A 14,107-nucleotide genomic window follows, 5' to 3' on the forward strand; every position below is an offset into this window, starting at 1 on the left:
TAATTATTTAGTTCCCTGGTGTAATCAGCCATTCGAATGGAATAATAATTTCATTAGTTGAAAGAGATCGTCAACTATGTAATAATGGTTTTTAAAGGAATCTGGTCTATTGAAAAGTTCATAAGGCATCTCAAACACAATAAAATTTATATCAAGATTCCTGCACCACTAAACAAGCATTGTCGCTGCTAGAACAAGCGGCTGCCGTCGCTCCTAGTACATGGGAGCCGTCTGTCGATGACAGGTTGGAATCCTTCCTGCACGTTAAATAGGAGCCGCAGTCGTCGCAGTTAGATGCTTGATTTGGTCCGAAGATCTGACACCAAATCTTACGGTCGTACGCATAACAAAAGTTTCTAATAAATTAATTACCGATTAGTGAATGGGAAGAAAACGCCGTCAATAATTGCGTGCGGTGCGTCCTCACAGGATGCAAGCAAGCGGCCAAGCAGCAGCTGAACAAGTTTGATTTGATTCATGGAATGGAATCATGGCTAAGTTGGACACGTACGTATGTTTATTGTCGGACAAGAGAAGTGTTCGCACATGAACACGTCACCGTGTACCTCCAACACCGAGGATGATGCACCGCAGCTTACGTCGAAGGAGACCCGACCGGAAGCGCGGTACGCAAGCAATCCGGCGGGTGCTTTTGAGGACCCGAAACCCCCATGTGCCCGGGAGGAACCCCGGCGCGCGGCGGCTATGGGCTGCCCTAGGTCGACCTGATTGCCCCTAGGGCCTCGAGGTTCGTCGCCCTGCAACAAGAAGAACGAACGAAGAAAGAGGAAGAAGAAGAACAAGGGAAGGAGATAAAGGCAAAGAGCACTAATCCACTTGTTTTGTGCCAAGCTCTTTTTTAATGCAGCCACAACCGCTTCTGGAAGAGATTGCTCCGCAATACTTTCAGATTCTTTCTGCAATGATTCGCGAGTGTTGCCGAAATTCTCAAATTGCGTAGAGTATGCATTATATGCTACAGTATTTGATGACGGCACATGTGTTCCTGTAAAATTTTCACTTATTCGGCTATGACCATGAAGATGCGGGGCCGAATTATGAACATCTACAGTTGCATGCGGTGCTGAAAAATTACTAACATGAGGTGTAGCATATGATGGTTGAAGGGCCAAATAACTAGTAGTAACATGGCCAATTCCCTTATCCACCGGCACGTTTAGATTAACATACTGCAAGTTATTTGCCGATAATTAAAAACTTGAAACACTTTGTTGCATACCATTGGAAGTTCTTACATAGGGTGTCTCAACTTGATTAACCGAACTCATCATGTTATTCATCGGCATATAAATTTGTGGGCTTGCCGATGCATGGGAGTTGGCATACATATGTTGCATGTTGCTAAAATTATATGAAGTAGAATCATGGAGATTTTGTTGCATCGGCCCTTGCACATAATTAGATGCATGATTGATAAAGCTAGGGCTAGCCGATACATTATGCTCATTAGATGATCTAGCAACAACAAACACATTATTTGCATCTACATATGTGAATTGGGTATTCATATTACCTTTGTAGATTGCAAACCCTAGATGACGATCTCTTCGTAGCAAGAACGGGCCGGAGACCGTTCAAAGCTTCGTCCCAGCGGAGTCGCCAAAAAGTGTGTTCGCACACGAACACGTCACCGTGTACCTCCAACACCGAGGATGATGCACCTCAGCTCACGTCGAAGGAGACCCGACCGGAAGCGCGGTACGCAAGCAATCCGGCGGGTGCTTTTGAGGACCCGAAACCCCCATGTGCCCGGGAGGGACCCCGTCAGGGCGCGCGGTGGCTATGGGCTGCCCTAGGTCGACCTGATCGCCCCTAGGGCCTCGAGGTTCGTTGCCCTGCAACAAGAAGAACGAACGAAGAACGAGGAAGAAGAAGAACAAGGGAAGGAGATAAAGGTAAATGTAAAAGATGATAGATTGATGTGTTCGATGTGTGTTGTTCAATCGGCCGTCACCTCTCATCAATTATGAGGCGACTGGACTTCCTGTACAAGAAAAGGACTAAAAATTCCATCCAAAACATCAAAAACCCTAACCTAACTCGGACAGGAATCTTTGGTAATCTCCCGGACCAACTCGGTCTCACCGATTGGTTCGTTTCGGTCCCACCGAGTGAATGCTGCCAACTCTCTGTATCCTTCTGTAATTTCTCGGATCAACTCGGTCTCACCGATTGGTTTGTTTCGGTCCTACAGAGTGAACATTGCCAACTCTCTGGTAAATTTTCGTACCAACTCGGTCTCATCGATCAAATCAACTCGTCGGTCCGAAATGACTATGCAGCTTCTGTTTCTGACCTTGTTTTCCCTCCACAGGTTACATACAAACTCGGATTAAGACGATTTTTATATCAAAATCAATTGTTTCAACGAGACGCACAACTTTCATGTTGGAACAGTTTCCATAAGAGGCCATCTTAACTGAGTTTTATGCATTTCTTTACTCTGGTGTCAACATGAGCATCTCTGAACTTGTCATAACTTTTGAGTCCGAGCTCTGTTTTAGACCATCTTCATATCCATCTTGATCTTCTCGAAGAGAGAGATTCCAAGGTGACTTCCAATCATAAGTTTGAATTGGTCTTGATATGACCTATGCTAATTTCATGACCGTGCCAATTTTGAGCGTCAACACATGCCCCCCTGTTTTTCGGCATAGCTAGTGTGCCGAAAAAAATAACTTGTACCATGTTGGTTCTAAGGACGATGTCAACACTCCACCGGCCATTCTGCATCTTCTTAGGACGATAAGTATATATCAGCCATTACTTGTTTGAACCTTGATGCAAACTTGGGTGAAACCTTCTCAATTTCATTAACAATCCGGTGATAAATTTCCATAGATATGTATTTCAAAGTCATCCTCCGAACCATATTGTTCATGTTGGGGAACATAGTAATTTCAAAAACTTCCTATGCACACGCAAGATCATGGTGATGCATAGCAACGAGAGAGGAGAGTGTTGTCTACGTACCCTCGTAGACCGAAAGCGGAAGCGTTAGCACAACGCAGTTGATGTAGTCGTACGTCTTCACGGCCCGACCGATCAAGCACCGAAACTACAGAACCTCCGAGTTCTAGCACACGTTCAGCTCGATGACGATCCCCGGACTCCGATCCAGCAAAGTGTCGGGGAAGAGTTCCGTCAGCACGACGACGTGGTGACGATCTTGATGCTCTACCGTCGCAGGGCTTCGCCTAAGCACCACTACAATATTATCGAGGATTATGGTGGAGGAGGGCACCGCATACGGCTAATAGATCTCAAGGATCAATTGTTGTGTCTATGAGGTGCCCCCTGGCCACGTAAGGAGTGGAGGAGGGGGAGAGGGCCGGCCCCTATGGCACGCCCTGGAGGAGTCCTACTCCCACCGGGAGTAGGATTCCCCCCTTTCCAAGGAGTAGGAGTAGGAGTCAAGGCAAGGGAAGAGCGAAGAGAAGGAAGGAGGGGGCGCAGCCCCTCCCCCTAGTCCTCTCTCTTTCCCCTAAAGCCCAATAAGGCCCATATACTCCCTGGCGAATTCCCGTAACTCTCCGGTGCTCCGAAAAATACCTGAATCACTCGGAACCTTTCCGATGTCCGAATATAGTCGTCCAATATATCGATCTTTACGTCTCGACCATTTCGAGACTATTCGTCATGTCCCCGATCTCATCTGGGACTCCGAACTCCTTCGGTACATCAAAACTCATAAACTCATAATATAACTGTCATCGAAACCTTAAGCGTGCGGACCCTATGGGTTCGAGAACAATGTAGACATGACCGAGACACGTCTCCAGTCAATAACCAATAGCGGAACCTGGATGCTCATATTGGCTCCCACATATTCTACGAAGATCATTATCGGTCAGACCGCATAACAACATACGTTGTTTCCTTTGTCATCGGTATGTTACTTTCCCGAGATTCGATCGTCGGTATCTCAATACCTAGTTCAATCTCGTTACCGGCAAGTCTCTTTACTTGTTCCATAATACATCATCCTGCAACTAACTCATTAGTTGCAATGCTTGCAAGGCTTAAGTGATGTGCATTACCCAGAGGGCCCAGAGATACCTCTCCGACAATCGGAGTGACAAATCCTAATCTCGAAATACGCCAACCCAACAAGTACCTTCAGAGACACCTGTAGAGCACCTTTATAATCACCCAGTTACGTTGTGACGTTTGGTAGCACACAAAGTGTTCCTCCGGTAAACGGGAGTTGCATAATCTCATAGTCATAGGAACATGTATAAGTCATGAAGAAAGCAATAGCAACAAACTAAACGATCAAGTGCTATGCTAACGAAATGGGTCAAGTCAATCACATCATTCTCCTAACGATGTGATCCCGTTAATCAAATGACAACTCATGTCTATGGTTAGGAAACATAACCATCTTTGATCAACGAGCTAGTCAAGTAGAGGCATACTAGTGACACTCTGTTTGTCTATGTATTCACACATGTATTATGTTTCCGGTTAATACAATTCTAGCATGAAAAATAAACATTTATCATGATATAAGGAAATAAATAATAACTTTATTATTGCCTCTAGGGCATATTTCCTTCAGTTCACCCTTTCACTGGGATTTTGCAGATAATCAAGAATGAATTCCCTCTAATCCTTTCTTTCACCTGCACACAAATTTCATTTGTGGCCGAAGGAATGGGCTTTGGTTCGGCCTTACCTACGTCGATGAGATCAAGCATCGGCTATTGATAGATGTGCAATACACCATCATCAACATGGTAGCCGAATGCTTGTTGCGCCAACTCATTTTCTCTTCAATTTTCATGTCTAGATATAAGAGAAATATTAAAGCAACCCAAGGTAAATTTTATATCTAGAGATACCTCAAGGTAAACTATAAGTGATTCGTCAAAACATTGATAACCCTTGGATATTTTTTGCACTACTCATAACGAATCACCCAAAGCCTCAATGTGCGTAGCACCTATGGCACCCAAAAGATCCAAACCGAATAACATTGCATATTCGGCTTTGATTATTGTGCAAAAAAAATATTTTAAGTGGCATGAGGCTTCACAAAATAGTACCAAAAGGAGATATATAAACAACACCAACACCTTGGACATTGTTATGAATTCAACCATCAAAACATAATCTCCATAGTACTGGAAGGACAAGGCTAATATCAATATTATGCATGTCATAAATTCGATGGTCGATAATAAAACAACAATTATTTGGCCTCTCATATTCGTAGGCCGAATCATATATATTAAATCAAAGCATAAACCCACTCAATTTCTATGAATCGGTCTATGAAACATATTTTGAATGGCATCGGTCATAATGTTTCATCTCCATGTGAAAGTGCAACTATCCCTAGGTGGTTTTGGTAATTCATAACAACATATAGCTCATTGAGCTAATGCTATTCCAAGATAATTATTTCAGGAAAGTTCAATGATTGGCATGGCATGGATGTGAAAGTGGAACCCTCAAAATGCTAAGAAAAAAGGATTGGCTCAAGCTCAAAAGCTCAAGACTCTTCATTTTATATTTTAGTGATCCAAGATCACGTTGAGTCCTTAGGAAAAGCCAATACTATCAAGGAGGGATGAGGTGTTGCTTAATGAGCCTCTTGCTTCATGTGCTTAGTGATATGCTCCAAAAACCCTCAACTACTTTCCCATATCCACATATGACCTAAACCCTAAGCCAAACTCGGTCCTACCGATTCTTCCTATCCGGCGCCACCGAGTTTCACTTGTCATTAGCCACTGCCAAACCCTAGCAATTCGGTTCTACCGAAAGGGATCTCGGTCTCACCGAGATGGGATTGCAAACTCTCTGTTTCCCTTTCGTAACTTTTCGGTCTCACCGAAAGAGCGAATCGGTCCCACCGAGATTGCAATGTAAATTCAGTGTTTCCCCTTTGTAACTTTTCGGTGTCACCGAAAGAGCAAATCGGTCCCACCGAGTTTGCCTGACCAACTCTCTGGTTAGCTGATTACCAAATTCGGTCTCACCGAGTTTGTGTAATCGGTCTCACCGAGATTACGTTATGCCCAAACCCTAACCATATCGGTCCTACCGAGTTGCATGTCAGTCCCACCGAAAATCTCTAACGGTCACTAGGTTTACATTTTCGGTCCGACCGAGTATATTGATTCGGTCCCACCGAGATTGGAAAACTGTGTGTAACGGTTGGATTTTGTGTGGAGGCTATATATACCCCTCCACCTCCTCTTCATTCGAGGAGAGAGCCATCAGAACACATACACCATTCCAACTCATGTTCTGAGAGAGAACCACCTATTCATGTGTTGAGACCAAGATATTCCATTCCTACCATATGAATCTTGATCTCTAGCCTCTCCAAGTTGCTTTCCACTCAAATATTCTTTCCACAAAATCCAAATCCTATGAGAGAGAGTTGAGTGTTGGGGAGACTATCATTTTAAGAACAAGAGCAAGGAGTTCATTACCTACACACCATTTGTTACTTCTTGGAGAGTGGTGTCTCCTAGATTGGCTAGGTGTCACTTGGGAGCCTCCGACAAGATTGTGGAGTTGAACCAAGGAGTTTGTAAGGGCAAGGAGATCGCCTACTTCGTGAAGATCTACCGTTAGTGAGGCAAGTCCTGTGTGGGCGATGGCCATGGTGGGATAGACAAGGTTGCTTCTTCGTGGACCCTTTGTGGGTGGTTGCTTCTTCGTGGACCCTTCGTGGGTGGAGCCCTGTGTGGGCTCACGCAACCGTTACCCTTCGTGGGTGGAGCCCTGTGTGGACTCTCGCAACCGTTACCCTTTGTGGGTCAAAGTCTCCATCAACGTGGATGTAGGATAGCACCACCTATCCAAACCACGGGAAAAACATCCGTGCTCCAATTGCATTTGATTTCTCCAAACCCTTCCCTTTACATTCTTGCAAGTTGCATGCTTTACTTTCCGCTGCCAATATACTCTTTGCATGCTTGCTTGAATTGTGTGATGATTGCTTGACTTGTCCTAAAATAGCTAAAATCTGCCAAGAACTAAAATTGGGAAAAGGTTAAGTTTTTATTTGGTCAAGTAGTCTAATCACCCCCCCCCCTCTAGACATACTTTCGATCCTACAAGTGGTATTAGAGCTTTGGTCTCCATTTGCTTTGATCTCCATAGCTTTGGTGATCATAGCCTTGGTTTCACAACCTAGGAGAGTATGGCGTCTAGCGAGGGAGATTATCACCGTAGAGGTCCCTACTTTGATGGTACTAATTTTGCTAGTTGGAAGCATAAAATGAAAATGCATATTCTTGGACATAACCCCGCCGTTTGGGCTATTGTATGTGTTGGTTTGCAAGGTGACTTCTTTGATGGGAGAGAACCAAACCGTGAAGCTACCGCGGAAGAGTTGAAGATGTTGCAATACAATGCTCAAGCTTGTGATATTCTCTTCAACGGATTGTGCCCCGAAGAATTCAACAAAATCAGCCGTCTTGAGAATGCAAAGGAAATTTGGGACACTTTGATTGATATGCACGAAGGTACCGACTCCGTCAAGGAATCCAAGTTGGATGTGCTTCAAAGCCAACTTGACAAGTTCAGGATGAAGGATGGTGAAGGTGTCGCTGAAATGTACTCTAGGCTTGCTCTCATCACAAATGAGATTGCCGGCTTAGGAAGTGAAGAGATGACCGATAAATTCATCATCAAGAAGATTCTAAGAGCCTTGGATGGAAAATATGATACCGTGTGCGCATTCATCCAAATGATGCCCAATTACAAAGATCTCAAGCCAACGGAGGTGATTGGAAGAATTGTTGCTCATGAGGTGTCACTTAAGGATAAAGAGGAACTTCACAACAAATCAAGTGGTGCCTATAAAGCCTCATGTGAAGCCCCTACATCATCAAGTGAGAAACAAGACTTCAATGAAGAATTGAGCTTAATGGTGAAGAACTTCAACAAGTTCTACAAGAGTAGAAGCAAAGATAGAAGCTCCAAGTCAAGGTTCTACAATGACAAAAGATCTTCTAGTCGAGAGCGAAACTGCTACAGTTGTGGAAGACCCGGACACTATTCCAATGAGTGTATGGCTCCCTACAAGAGAAGAGAAGATTCTCCAAAAAGAAGAAGCAAAGAATCACCACCAAGAGAGAGAAGGAATAGAGATGATCGTTATGAACGAAGATACTCACGGAGAAGCAAGGATTCGGAAAGGAAGGAAAAATCATCAAGGAGCTACACAAGACGAAGACATCAAGCTCATGTTGGTGAATGGGTATCCGGCTCCGACTCCGACAGCCACTCCGAGAGAAGTTATCACTCCGACTCCGAAGATACTCAAGATGAAGGTGTTGCCGGTCTAGCACTTGTGTCAACCAACTCCTACGACATATTTGACTCACCAAATGAAGGAATTGGAAGATGCTTCATGGCCAAAGGTCCTAAGGTAACACACCCCGAGTATGTTGATTTCAATAGTGATGAAGATGACTTGTTAGGTGATGATTTGCTTGTTGACAACTCTAGTGATGAATACTATGATGAAACATCAATTAAACATGATAATCAAGTTAAAACGAATGACAATGATAAGGAGAAGATTGAGGCCCTAACTAAAGAACTAAACACTCTTAAGTTAGCTCATGAAACCATCTTCGAAGATCATCGAGAACTTTTAAGAGCTCATGAGAAATTACGCTTTGAAAAGCTCAATCTTGAGCAAGAGCATGAGTTCTTAAAAGCAATCAATGATGATCTCCGTAAGAAAAGTTCTTCTTACATTGCCAAGCGTTTACTCTTATCCACTTACATGCCTCAAGTCAAGTCGAGTAACAAGAACAAGAAATATTCTTCCTCTAGTAGTAACAATGATCATGCTAAATCCAATATTGTTGCTTCTAGTAGTTCTCTTGATTCTACTAATGATTCTCTTAGCCAAGTTACACTTGAGCAAGAAAATAGTTTATTGAAGGGAATTATAGAGAAAGGAGTGTACAAAAGCCTTGCCTGGAGTAAGCAATTCGAGGAAATTGTGCGCAAGCAAGGAATGCACCGGAAGAATCAAGGTGTTGGTTTTGAACGAAAGTTCAATGCCAATGGAGTTGAGTGGGAAGAAGATCAATACCCCAAGACAAAGTTTGCCCCTCAACAAGAGAACTATACTTCTTTCAAGGGGACACAAGCTCAAGATGATCTTCCACCACAAGACTACAAGCAAAAAGGCAAGGACAAGCTTCAAGAGGAAATTGATGCATTTGAAGAAGCTCCTAAGACCTTAGTCAAGTGGATTCCCAAGACTACTTCAAGTTCCACTTCATCAAGTACGACTACAACTCCAAGGATTCCCATCAAGATGATGTGGATCCAAAAGAAGAAGAACTAGAGAGTTCTTGAGGGTGACTCCGCCAACATACTTCACTCTTATCATTTTGGCAAGAACAAGTGCAATCAACTTCCACATCGTGCACTAGTTCAAGGAGTTACAAACCCTCTTGTTGGTAAGACAAGGGACAAGGTAACCTAAAAGTTTTCATGGACATCATCTTGTGTGTGCATCACTCTATGTCTATGAATATCCTTGTTTGTTCCTTGTGGGACTAACCCATGTAGGTATTGAAAGTGCAATTCACTCAAATGGATAGCTCCAAGTGATCTACATCAACATTGAGCATCCACATCTTCAACATCTACATGAAGTCATCATCTACAAAACCCAAGGTTAGTTCATCCCTCTAAGGGGGGATATCACATCTAGGGGGAGCTTTACTCTAAGACTTGAGCTACAGCAACTCTAAAGATGTGAACACAACAATGCTTTATGTAAAATTGGTAACCCCACTTGAGCTTAAACGATGAGTATGACCTATGATCAAGTGTTCTCACTTGACTCCTAAGTCAATATACTCATATATAGATGACCTAGTCATCGCAAATTGCTTGATAGATGCTAGAATTGGTTGTGCATGCCTTGCCACATATTTCATTTGCCATCTTACTGTGTGAGCATGCTGGTTGCATATTTTACTCATTCGAGGACATCCACTTGTTGTTTTGATTGTTTGGTTTTATCTTCTTTTGCCAAGTGGATGGACAAGAATGCCTAAGAACCTCCTCTAGCTATCTATGCTTTTCTCGTCTCAAACTCTATTCATGCTGCATCACAAAATTTGATCAAGTCAGATTCGAACCACTCTGTGTGAGGAGCGCTCGGAGTCCCCGATTCGTCATAGACTTAAACTTCCAAAACCTCTTTATGATTCTCGGTCTGACCGATACTCCACTTTCGGTCCTACCGAGATCATTAAGTTGATCTAGGTTTTCGATCTCGGTGCAACCGATTTGACCTTTTGGTCACACCGAGTTTCAGTAACTGCATGTAGTTATGAATCTCGGTGCCACCGAGTTTTTCCACTCGGTCACACCGACAGGGTCGGGCTATATATAGTCACGGGCAAAATTTTGGAAATTTCTCCGAACCCCTTCGCCCGCGCGATAGCCTGCTCTGCCAACGTGGTCTCCGGATCGTCTTCTCGCCACCAGCCGCCTCCAGTCGCTGGTCTCCGTCGCCGTCAACGGGAATTCTGCCCCGCCGTTGCCGCCGTAGCGAGTCTCCGCCGAACTAGGGTATGGACTCGATCACAGTGCTATTCCTCGTCCGATTCCTAGCACATTGTGTTCTTCATGATTCTTTCCACAATTGAAACACTCCTATCTAGTCAATGCGCCCATAGATTAGCTTTGATTCGAAAATTTTAGGGTTAGGTTTCCGCCGAAACCATCTCAGACCCACCGAGTTGAAAAACTCGGTCCCACCGATTTGGCTTATGCCATTGCACAAGTGAGACTCGCTCTGACCGAGAATCACTTACCGGTGAGACCGATTTTGGAACTCTGTGAAACCCTAGCAGTCTCGGTGCCACCGAACTGTGACTCGGTCCGACCGAGTTCACCAGTTTAGGTGCCAAAACTGCTTCGGTATCACCGAGTTTAAAAATCGGTAGATCCGAGATGATTTCAGTGGGAAACTAAAACTAAGTTTTTGGATCATTCTTTTGCAAAAATCTCTGCATTTTGTGATGCTCATCTTTTCTATCTCATCTATAAACTATTCACAGGGTCAGCAGTCAGAGTTTGCAGCATGTCTGATCAAAGTGATAGCCAGAACATGTCAGAGCAGCAGGTGCACATGAGTGAGGGCACTAGTCCCTCCAGTTCTTCTGATGAAGGCAGCAGGAGCACCCCTAGCAACTTGCCAAAAGCTGCCACGAGACAAAGGAAGAAGAGAACTTCAGACTCCGAAGATGAAGACTATGTGGCAGAGGAAGAGGCCACTTCCAAGAGAGTTGAGCCAGCTCAAGGCACAAAGCCAGGGCTGAAAATCAAAAGGCCAGCAGGCAGACAGCCCATGTCAAAGGCAAGAGCTTCAACTGAGAAGCCCACTCCCAAAGAGCCAGTTGCAGCAGAAAGCAAGAAGAGGAAGGAAAGGGTCAAGAAGACCGTAGCCAGAGTGCTAGGAAAGGCCTCCATCATGGAAGAGGAAGAGGAAGAAGAGGTAGCTGCACCAGCACCCAAGGCACCCAAGCTGATGGGTGGTGCCATAAGATCAGGGGCTACTGCATCTAAGCCCAAAGCTGCCTCCAAGCCAAAACCAAAGAGGAACACAAGGAGCATTCCTGCAGTTGAGAAGAACAAGGCCCCAGTGCCTGAGACTGTTGCTGAAGAAGAGGATGAAGAGCAAGTTCTGAGAAAGCTAAAGCCCAAGATCCCAGACCACAACGATGCTCATCCTGTGGCTGAGGACAAGAAGCTCAGGAGAGATTCAGGGCTGAGGAAGTAGAGAGAAGCATACCCATATGCTTCAAGGAGAAGGACTGCTGTGGACTACAGATTTCACACCAAGGAGCAGCAAGACTTCTATGAGACAGTGCTGCTAGACAAGAAGCCCATTGTTTGTGACATGAGATGGGTCGATTGGCAATACATCAAGGACAATGAGAAACACTATCCTGGAGTGCAAGACAGCTTCATAGCTTGTGGAGTAGCTGACTTTGTTGGGTAAAAGCTCACAAAGTGGAACGAGGAGCTCATTATGCAATTCTACTCCACGGCACACTTTTATCCAGATGGGAGGATCACATGGATGTCTGAGGGTACGAGGTACCAATCCACAGTTGCTGAGTGGGCACAGATCATTAATGCCCCAGAGGAGCATGATGATGACATGGACATATATGCCAAGAAGAAGATGGACCATAACTCTATGTCCAATATGTACAAGGAAATTCCAAATGAAGCACTTGACACGTTCAAATTTGGCTCAGTGCACTATCTTCTATCAGGACTGCCAACAATCAATTGGATATTGAGGCACACTCTCTTGCCCAAGTCTGGAGATCACAAGATGATCAGAGGCCATGCGATCAACTTTCTACATGTGTTTGATGTGCCTCAGAAGTTCAAGGTGATGAGCCTCATAGTGGAAACTATCAAAAGGACTGCAGCAGATCAGAAGAGGAGTTGCGGATATGCCCCTCAGATCCAAGAGCTCATTAACTCCAAGATGGGCACGGGCATATATTTATTGGACAAGGAACACCTGCCCATCCGTCTAGATTTTGAGGACAATCAAGTTGTCATGACTGAGAACGAGCCATCATCTCCCCAAGCATACGCAAAGAAGGATAAGGCAAGGAAGGAGAAAGCTGCCAAGATGCCAACTCAAGAGGAGGCATCTGAGTATTTCTTGAAGACCAAACAAGAGCAGCTTGGTTACCTAATTGCATCCACCCTGCGGATTAAGAAAGGACTAGCCACCCTAACTCAAAACCAGGCAAGCCTAGAGAGAATCATGAAACAAAAGTTCTATGACTTGGATGTCAAGGTAACGGAGATTCAGTCTGCAGTGGAGCAGCTCCAAGATGATATGCAGGAGAGGAGAGGCAGGACTACCACTCATGCCTTTGCCAGAGTGCCAAGAGGTATGAGGTCGTCTGCCGTACCAGTTGCTGACACAAGAGCCACCACCTCAGCACCAGCCACAGCCTCAGTTCCACCAGCTCCAGCATCTACTTCAGCTCCAACTCCAGCGTCTACTTCAGCATCTACCGAAGCCTTCGTCCTTGGAGTGATCCGGACTCCACCACCACCTGAAGATCAAGCCTGAGCGTCGATCTAGTGCTATGCATTTTCTAGGAACTTTTTGGTAACTTGTTGCCAAAGGGGGAGAAGATGTATAGATCATAGGCTTCGAGAGAGAGAGTGTTGCTTTTCTCTCTTGCTTTATTTGGTGGTTTTTCAAACTTGTTTGCTTTTGAGTGCTTGAGATACTATGTTTGTGAGACATTGATGATCATGTGTTTGATCATAAGCTACACTTAATGCTTGCTTAATGCTATTATCTTATCTATCTTATGTGATCATTCACTATTCTTGGTGATGAGTGCATGTAATTCATTCTTATCATTTTAAGCGCTCCACCAAGATGTATGTGACATGGAAGAGTAACCCATGACTCTAACTCCTTGTGCATTTGCAGTCCAAAGCAAATTTTTAATATGCACAAATTTAGGGGGAGCTCTTACTTATCACATACTTCTCAAAGCGACGATATATTTTATGCTTATTATCATTTGTCGAAGCTTTGATCTATATGTTGTCATCAATTACCAAAAAGGGGGAGATTGAAAGTGCAACTATCCCTAGGTGGTTTTGGTAATTCATAACAACATATAGCTCATTGAGCTAATGCTATTCCAAGATAATTATTTCAGGAAAGCTCAATGATTGTCATGGCATGGATGTGAAAGTGGAACCCTCAAAATGCTAAGGAAAAAGGATTGGCTCAAGCTCAAAAGCTCAAGACTCTTCATTTTATATTTTAGTGATCCAAGATCACATTGAGTCCTTAGGAAAAGCCAATACTATCAAGGAGGGATGAGGTGTTGCTTAATGAGCCTCTTGCTTCATGTGCTTAGTGATATGCTCCAAAAACCCTCAACTACTTTCCCATATCCACATATGACCTAAACCCTAAGCCAAACTTGCTCCTACCGATTCTTCCTATCCGGCGCCACCGAGTTTCACTTGTCATTAGCCACTGCCAAACCCTAGCAATTCGGTTCTACCGATAGGGATCTCG

Source organism: Triticum aestivum, chromosome 2A (assembly GCF_018294505.1).
Source record: "Triticum aestivum cultivar Chinese Spring chromosome 2A, IWGSC CS RefSeq v2.1, whole genome shotgun sequence".
In the NCBI taxonomy this organism is placed as follows: Eukaryota; Viridiplantae; Streptophyta; class Magnoliopsida; order Poales; family Poaceae; genus Triticum; species Triticum aestivum.